Below are 9,903 nucleotides of genomic sequence, written 5' to 3' on the forward strand. Positions count from 1 at the left end.
TGGTTAAGGAGGGTTAAGGAGGCTCAAATATTTTAAGAGGTATCGTCATAGCCTTCAACATACAAAGCCGCCACCGAATGCGTCGCTCATCTCTAACTGTCGCCATCGGTAACCAGAGCTGCCGGCAACAGCAAGGCGCGCAATGTTCGGTCATGTTTTTACCATTATCCACTCGAACCAAGAGGTTCTTAGCATGATCACCAACATAATTAAAGATGTTGTACAGAAACTGTAACACCCCGACCAAAGGCGGATTATACATCGGGGCGCCACATATTGTTTCATTACTCGTGACACTATTGGGTGTCAATATTTAATAAATACATTCATTCGCGCAATCGCAAAGTAGACATAAGATGACATAAATCATCATAAATCAATATATTATAAATCATAATATTCGAACAGCAAAAACTTGTCTTGATACATTTTAATCTAGGTCCAAAATAAAGAAAACTTCCTATGTGTCCACAAGCTCCAAAACAGCTACTGCAAACCTGAACATGTGTTAAAATAAACGTCAAACACTTGCGTGTTGGTGAAAAATCAAGTTTAATACAATACATAGATAACAATAAATCTGCGCGCAACATGTGTATGTCTGGTTTTCAACAAGGGTGTAATCTGATCGGGACCAACTCTAAGATTCATAGACTGCCAGTGCTCACAATTGAGCTCACAAACAAGACAAACTGTGCATGTGCAAACAAAAGAGAAAACCATAAACGATAGTTCTCCCGTGTTCATCTAATGGTACCATGAGAACTGCGGAATAGACCGACAAGACGGTTAATGATCCACACATACAAATAAACAGCCAAGTCTACGTCCTCAACACATGGGATACTGCGCGACTAAAGTTCATAAACAGTTTAAGACTCTAAGTTTGTATGAACACATGAACATCCCAAAACGTTAAAAGCAAAAAGGGATTAGGTACGAGATTACTCACTTGATAATCGATGCGGTGTAAGATAAAGCAAGAACCAACTTTAAACAAGCACAAGTTAACCTATAAATAAGATTATTGTTTTTAATGATCGGTTTTAAGTCTTGATATAAGTTAGCATAAGTAAATTATCATATATATATATATTACCGGAAAAGCAGGACAGAACAGGGAGGAAGACGGAGGCAGAGAGGGAGGCGGCAGAGAGAGCAAGGGGCAAGAGAACAGGAGAGATTAAGTGTTTTCTGTGTGTAGTGTTATGAAAATATTATTATTATTTATAGGAAAACCCTAGGAGACATAATCCCTAGAAAAGGGGAAAGGATCTCAAAAAGCAAAAGATTCCAAAAGCAAAAGATATCAAAAAGCATAAGAAAACAAAAGCAAAAGATATGGAAAGATATGGCAGCTGCAGGGGGCAAGATAAAGCTGACAGGTTAACAGTAAAAAGGCATGGGCGGATCAGATAAAGGTACTGGTCAAGCATGGAAAAAGCAGATCTCCAAGGATATTGTCAGTCACTTTTTCTGCCAACCAATGGGGTTGGTGCGCATGCTGCGCCGAAAGTAACTTTTCAGACATAAAGCAGATTAGGTCAACAGCTCAAAAGATAAGACAACACAAAAGCAAACGGCTAGATTAAACAGAAGAAAACTCAAAGGGTTCAGCGCGAGAAGGCTGACACAGAAGGTCAAGAGAGCGCGAGCGCGAAGGCAGACAGAACTAACCTTAACGCGTCGCGGAAAGAACTACATTTCTAAGCGCGCTGCGGGAAGAATCACATTTCTTAGCGCGCCGCGGGAGGAACTAAAATTCCTAGCGCTCCGCGGGAAGAACTATAATTCTTCGCGCGTCGAGGGATGAACTACGATTCTTAGCGCGCTGCGAGAAGAACTACAAATCCTTAGCGCGTCGCGGGAAGAACTACCGTTCTTAGCGCGCTGCGAGAAGAATTACAATTCTTAGCGCGCTGCGAGAAGAGTTCGTCTCGCGTATCGCTGAAACAGGTGGTTTTCACGCAGGATTCCTTGTAAGGGGTCTGGCGCGTGGAGCTGCGCAGACAACCTTAGGCGGGAAGGAACAAAGGACAAGCAAAGAGTTAGAAGAAAAAGAGGGAAACAAGGCGTAAGGGCGGGACGGCGACAAGAGGGAAAAGAGGGCGGAAAGAGAGAAGGAGAGGGACGGGACGGCGGAAAGAAAAAGAGAGAAAGAGGCGGGAAGGAAAATATATATTATTATTATTAAAAGTAAAATATAAGTATAAATAAATATTAAATCATAAAAGAAAGAGATCGGGTCAGAGAAACGGGTACCTGGGTCGGGTCGGGTCGGATTCGGGCAGATGTTACAGAAACCATCATACTAAAAGCCGTTGCGGCCGGAGCTGCCGCCGTAGACGGACAGAGCCGCTAGCAACGGCACGCCAACAGTCACGCTACCGTCAACAGCAAAGCGTGACAATATTCTGATGCATATCAGACTCGTATCATATGCAAAAAACATGCTAGCAGTAGAACAGTAACGAAATGCGAGAGAACTTCAACGCCGCCGCTGCCTAAGACGGCCTGAGCCATTGGCAACGTCAGGCTAACGGTCACGCCGTTACTATCAACAAATCAAACCAACATATTCAAAGAAGGCGCCACAAAAACCAACAAACTCAATGCCGTCAGGGCGGATCTAGGTAATCGGGTGCGGGTTCACGGGAACCCATTGAGTTTCGGATTTTATGTAGAATGCCTATATAAAATATGATATTGAACCCACATATAAAATATTGAACCCACATATAAACTGTGAACCGATAAAAAAAGTTTTCAGCAAGGCCTAGTGTAGACACCCTGATTTGTCACGTGACATTCATTTTATTAGTTAAAATATTTTTGTTAGCTAAAAATATGTTTACTCTGCACAAAAATATGTGACTCTTGTCAACTAAAATCAACCCAAAATTAGCTAGCATGCAATTATATGAATCGTGTGATTGCTACGTATCACATGTTATAAGAAAGAGCTAGGCTAGCCTTTATAAAGAATATTTTGGCCTTATTTTGAGGAAGCAAAGATCATCTTTAGTAAAATTTTAATCTTGGTACAATATACCCACCCGAATCGTTCAACCGACCTGAACCATCGAAACGATCCGAACAATCGGAACGACCCGAACAATGAACCCACTTGACAAAAATCCTGGATCCGCCACTGCGCCGTTGCCACCATAGACGATCTGAGTCGTCGGCAACGATAATGTTGTTACTCACTGTCGAAGCACGAAATGAATCTTACCTGATCCATGACAATGTTTCCACGGATTTTCGAGATGAACGAACCACGTCTTGATCTTATTCTTCTTCTGCGACTGCGCCTGCGACCTGCAATGCTGGGCACCTGCAATGGTTTCGGGGGTGTGGAGGTGACTGCTAAGATATCCTGAGGATTTCTTGTTCACAGACACAAAAAGTGGTGGTGGCTCTTATTGAGCATGACCCATGATAAGGAGGTGGAGACCTCCTTATATAGAGTCTCATGGCCACCATCATGGTACCCTAATGGGCCTAGCCCAGTTAGGGTTACCTCCACAAAACCCCCTCGGCCCAATAACATTGTATCAGTCCATGCGATAAAATAGGCCAAACATAATAGATTTAGGGTCGTAGAACCGGGTTTTAGTACCATACCCCTACAAGCCCCCCAAGTCCAGTGTTGCTCCTGGGCGCGCAAGCGTCTAGGTGGAGCGCTAGACTTTATAAGGTGTGAGGCGATTTTTTCCCCTTTTCTTTGGCCTTGTCTTTATTGTCTTTTGAGTTTTGAGAGGTTTTCTTCATGATGGTGACATGTTGTAATAAAAGCCTGCGCGCGAGGCGACTTATGAGCTGTAATAATAATGAAGCTAGCGCGAGAAGCGACTTACGAGCTAAAATAATAATGAAGCTAGCGCGAGAAGCGACTTACGAGCTAAAATAATAATGAAGCTGGCGCGAGAGGCGACTTACGAGCTAAAATAATAATGAAGCTGGCGCGAGAAGCCACTTACGAGCTATAATAATAATAATGCATGCGCGCGAGAGGCGACTTACGAGCTGAGAATGATATAGCCTGCGCGTGAGGCGCCTTACGAGCTATGAGAATAGTAAGGCCTGCGCGCGAGAGGCGTCTTATGAGCTTTGAGAATAATAATTAAGCTGGCGCGCGGGGCGACTTACGAGCTGAGAATAACAAAGCTTGCGCGCGAGGGGCGTCTTACGAGCTGTAGCATAATAAAGCTTGCGCGTGAGGCGTCTTACGAGCTAAGAATAATAAAAGCCTGCACGCGAGAGGCGTCTTACGAGCTTTGAGAATAATAATGCCTGCGCGCGAAAGGCGACTTACGAGCTAAGAACAATAATTGAGCTGGCGCGTGAGGCGACTTACGAGCTGTGAAAGTAAAAAAGCTTGCGCGCGAGGGGCGTCTTACGAGCTAAGAATAATAATTGAGCTGGCGCGTGAGGCGACTTACGGGCTGTAAGAATAATAACAGCTTGCGCGCGAGGCGTCTTATGAGCTGTGAATAATAAAGCCTGCGCGTGAGGCGACTTACGGGCTGTAAGAATAATAACAGCTTGCGCGCGAGGCGTCTTATGAGCTGTGTGAATAATAAAGCCTGGGCGTGAGGCGACTTACGGGCTGTAAGAATTATAACAGCTTGCGCGCGAGGCGTCTTATGAGCTGTGAATAATAAAGCCTGCGCGTGAGGCGACTTACGGGCTGTAAGAATAATAAAAGCTTGCGCGCGAGGCGTCTTATGAGCTGTGAATAATAAAGCCTGCGCGTGAGGCGACTTACGGGCTGTAAGAATAATAACAGCTTGCGCGCGAGGCGTCTTATGAGCTGTGTGAATAATAAAGCCTGCGCGTGAGGCGACTTACGGGCTGTAAGAATAATAACAGCTTGCGCGCGAGGCGTCTTATGAGCTGTGAATAATAAAGCCTGCGCGTGAGGCGACTTACGGGCTGTAAGAATAATAACAGCTTGCGCGCGAGGCGTCTTATGAGCTGTGAATAATAAAGCCTGCGCGTGAGGCGACTTACGGGCTGTAAGAATAATAACAGCTTGCGCGCGAGGCGTCTTATGAGCTGTGTGAATAATAAAGCCTGCGCGTGAGGCGACTTACGGGCTGTAAGAATAATAACAGCTTGCGCGCGAGGCGTCTTATGAGCTGTGTGAATAATAAAGCCTGCGCGTGAGGCGACTTACGAGCTACTTTATGTCACGCGCCACGTGCAGATGTTGCATGCACGTGCGCGTAGACTTTGGTTTTGTGTTAGGCGCCACGCGCAGATGTTGCGTGCGCGTGTGTGTAGACTGTGACATGTGCGAGCATGTGATGCGTAAGCATGTGATGCGTAAGCATGTGTAATATGCGTGAGCATATGTGATGCGTGAACATATGGTATGAGGATTCCCAACCCCTAAGTTTGGCGCGTAGCCATATGGGATATTAGGAGGATTCCCAACCTTGGCGCTTAGCCATATGGGATATTAGGAGGATTCCCAACCTTGCAGTTTGGCGCGTAGCCATATGGGATATTAGGAGGATTCCCATCCTTGAAGTTTGGCGTGTAGCCATATGGGATATTAGGAGGATTCCCAACCTTGGCGCGTAGCCATATGGGATATTAGGAGGATTCCCAACCTTGCAGTTTGGCGCGTAGCCATATGGGATATTAGGAGGATTCCCAACCTTGGCGCGTAGCCATATGGGATATTAGGAGGATTCCCAACCTTGCAGTTTTGGCGCGTAGCCTGATGCGCGCATGCACGGCGATAGAGTGGTGACTCGCAAGTGCGTGTGCATGGCGGAGGTCTCTTGCGCAAAACCCAGATGGTGGTTTCCGCGGCGGCACATGCACGGCTGCGGAGTGAGAACCCCCGGGCGTGCGTACATGGCGGTGGAAGTCTAGTAACTTCTGGATCTGCAATTTAAGAGTCAGATCTGCAACTTTAGACCTAAAATCCAGGTCTGTAATCTAGACCTAGATCTGTAAATCAGATCTGGACAGATCTGAAGCCCGGAGCAGATTTAAAACCATCACAGATTCGGAGATCCTGAATCACAGATTCACAGATTCGGAGATCTGATCATTCGAATCACGGATTTTCCTTCTTGCCCAGATCTGGAAGCCTCTTTTTAGATCTATGGATCTTTTTGAGCTTTAATAGAACAAGCTTTGAAGCCTTTTTCTGTAAACTTCCAAATCTGTGTTTTTCTTGGGAGAGATCTGACAGCCGAGATGAAGATCGAAGGGCAGTTCGTTGCCGTCCCACGGATGGCGCCAATGTCGAAGCACGAAATGAATCTTACCTGATCCATGACGATGTTTCCACGGATTTTCGAGATGAACGAACCACGTCTTGATCTTATTCTTCTTCTGCGACTGCGCCTGCGACCTGCAATGCTGGGCACCTGCAATGGTTTCGGGGGTGTGGAGGTGACTGCCAAGATATCCTGAGGATTTCTTGTTCACAGACACAAAAAGTGGTGGTGGCTCTTATTGAGCATGACCCATGATAAGGAGGTGGAGACCTCCTTATATAGAGTCTCATGGCCACCATCATGGTACCCTAATGGGCCTAGCCCAGTTAGGGTTACCTCCACAAAACACCCTCGGCCCAATAACATTGTATTAGTCCATGCGATAAAATAGGCCAAACATAATAGATTTAGGGTCGTAGAACCGGGTTTTAGTACCATACCCCTACACTCACCATCAACGCCCTCATCAACGATTGCCAGAGCACTGCGACCAGCAGACAACCGCTTCCTAGGTTTGTAAAGCAAACCCAACAACAATCAAACCGGTGCAAAACAACAAAAGAAACCAATAGTGTCTAGGCCTACGTCGCCATAGCCATCGTGAAATGGCAGTCCAACTACCATCTGTTGAATCACTGTCGCTCTCTCTCTCAAGATTAAGATTGAGATTTTAGAGAGGTGAAAGACAGGTGAGATCTCAAAATTAAGATTTTAGAGAGAGATGTGACATAAAATGAAGAGATTGATAAGTGAAGAAAGTAAATAACACGTATTACTAAAGTTGAACACGTATTAGAAAATGTGCCACAATTATGATGCATTGTAATATATACATAAAAGAGGCTATTAGTAGAACAGTATCAGTTATATAAATATTATATGTGAAGTTAGAGAGGTCCCTAACTTCTCATTCAATATTTATATAATTGTGTAGCTAGACTAGACGAATTATTGTATTAAAATATTTTCTTAATAAAAATGAACAAGCTTAGAATTTAGATCTTGAAAGTAAAGAAGTAAGATCGGCTCGGTTAGGCTCATATTTATGCCTACCCAACAAAACCTTGACATCTTCTACTCAGTGTTTTGGCGAACCCAGGATATTCTCACACAAGTTGGTAATCAATAAAACTATCAACTCATTATTTTTTTTCGATCCGGCTTAGACGTTTGAGTCAGTTTAAATCAGTGTGTGTGTATATATATATATATATATATTCTGCCTGGTTTGGCCGTTTTGGTCAGGTCACATAAAAAAAGATGATAATCAAACAAAATATCATATAACATAAAAAGTACATGAAATGTTATTAAAAGGCATAATTTAAATATAATATATCTACAGTTGTTTTTGACGTGTTTTATTTTTTGAAATCCAGCTAGGGACAAGTTAGGGGAACAAAAATGAGAAGATTAAGAAAGATTTGTAGCCACACAAAATAACACCTCAAAAAAATTTAAAAAAAATAAAAATAGTATAACTCAAAATTTAATTAAAAAAAGTAAAAGTAAAAACACAAAAATGTTTCAACAATCTTTCTCGTTCCCATAAAAAAACACAATGGTAAGTGAAAAAATCGTTGTCTTTTTGTTTATCACTGTGTTTTTGTGTTTATTTTTGTCTTTTTCCTTAACATTATGTCTTTTTTCTTTATATTGTGTTATATTACTCAATGTTGTGCTATATTTTGTTCGGAATTGCGTTATATTTTGCGATCTATTGTGTCTTATTTTAATTATAATTGTGTCTTTTGTTCATTTTCGTCAATTTTATTTTATTTTTTATTTTTTTGAACGGTAATGATGACGAAAACATTTTAGTTTTTTAATTTTTTTCGTTTTTTATTTATATTTTGAATTATATTTTTTTATTATTTTTTTTTTGAATTTATTTTTAAGGGATTTTTTTTATTTATATACGTATCCGAAGAAACATACTACATACTTAACATGCTTAACTTTCTTCCTTCATTTTTTCTTACTTTCATATTTTAACTTACTTTTACATACATACTTATACGTTTTAAAGAGTCTTTCGCCCCATAACGTCACATATATTATTAGGGTTTGTCACTCTCATTTCACAGATATTATTAGGGTCTGTCACCCTCATAACCATACAACCACACAACCATACATACATTTCTCTCTCTCTCTCAATATATATATAGAGGAGGGTTTAAATAAAAATAAATAATTTTCTAAGAATAGTGAGAATGTAACATCCTAAAATATTCTAATATTAAATAAAGAAGTCGTGTTCAATTATCGTGTGTTAAATAATATTAACTAGCATCTAATAAGAAAAGATCATGGACTTGGATTAATTAAGATGGATTAAGGGTAATGGGTCTTAGGTCCATGGGCTTTAAGGGATATAAATACCCCTTAAATCATCCTAAAACCCTAAATCCTCATTTCTCTCCCTCCTAATCTCTTCACACTCAAAAACACACACATACACTACACCACATACGGCCGCCGAGAAAGAGAGAGCGAGATCCGAGTCCAAACGAACGCTAGTTGGGATTAGATCGTTATTACTCGAGCTATATACAAGACTGAGAGTTCATAAACGAGTTGAACGAGATCCAAACGAGCACTAAAGGTATGTCTTTTACCGTAAAGTTTGTGTTTTTATTAACGTTTAACCTTGAAACTTAGAACGGGATTAGATCGGGTGTAAACGAAACGTAAAGTTGTAGACTTGATGATAAAACGAACCTAATGAACCCAAAAACCCGCGCGACTCGATTAAAAAGAAAACCCTAGGATCTAGTTTGGAACGTTTTAGCTTAAAGGTCCAACCTTTATGCGTTCGGGCCGAATCTTTATTAAAAATGACCAAAGGAATGATCGCGAGTTGGTTAAAATCATAACCAAGAATTAAACAATAAAACTGAGATGATTATAGGGGTTTTCGGGATGAGCCGTAGCTGCAAATGAACAACTTCGCCTGCAAGTTTAAGTTCGTCTTGCAAGCAAGTTCGCCAAGTATGTTCGCCCGTAGATAAGTTCGCACCATGTGTATGTTCGCCGAACCTTAAGTTCGCTGGACGCTATCTTCGCTGAACACTAACTTCGCCCGACACTAAATTCGCCAGGACTAAGTTCGCCTAACATTAATTTCGCCTACGCTTAAGTTCGCTATCGATAAATTTGCTTAATATTAAGTTCGCCAAAAGCTAAGTTCGTTGAGAAATAAATTAAAATTCTAATGAAAAATGTGTTAAGGCAGTTAATGGAAATAAAATTTTTCCAAGCTGACTTGGCAGCTCGACCCCAGCCAGGGGCTCTGCCCCTTGGACCCTGCTAGGGGCTGCCGCCCCTAGGACCCCGCTGCCAGGGGCGCTGCCCCCCGCCCCCCGTTCGTTGTGGGTTATATAAAGATAGAAATACGTTATGAGTAGTAATAGTTAATTGATACATGTAAATATTATACAGTCAGCCGTGCACAGCTCAAGAAAGGGATTACAATTAACGGTGAACGTAACCGCATTCAGGTGAGTTTCTAGCCCCATTCCTTGTTATGTTTTCGGGGCTGTGTGCATACTCGATGTGATTAGTTAATACACTTACCTTAAGTGGTAAGTATATGTCTATTATGATATATGTGTTGATATAAAAGAATGTTTGACGGTACATGAACGATCTTCGAATA

Source organism: Bidens hawaiensis, unplaced genomic scaffold (genome assembly GCF_021521415.1).
Source record: "Bidens hawaiensis isolate Kalapana, Puna unplaced genomic scaffold, B.hawaiensis_p1.1 tig00001440_1, whole genome shotgun sequence".
Lineage (NCBI taxonomy): Eukaryota > Viridiplantae > Streptophyta > Magnoliopsida > Asterales > Asteraceae > Bidens > Bidens hawaiensis.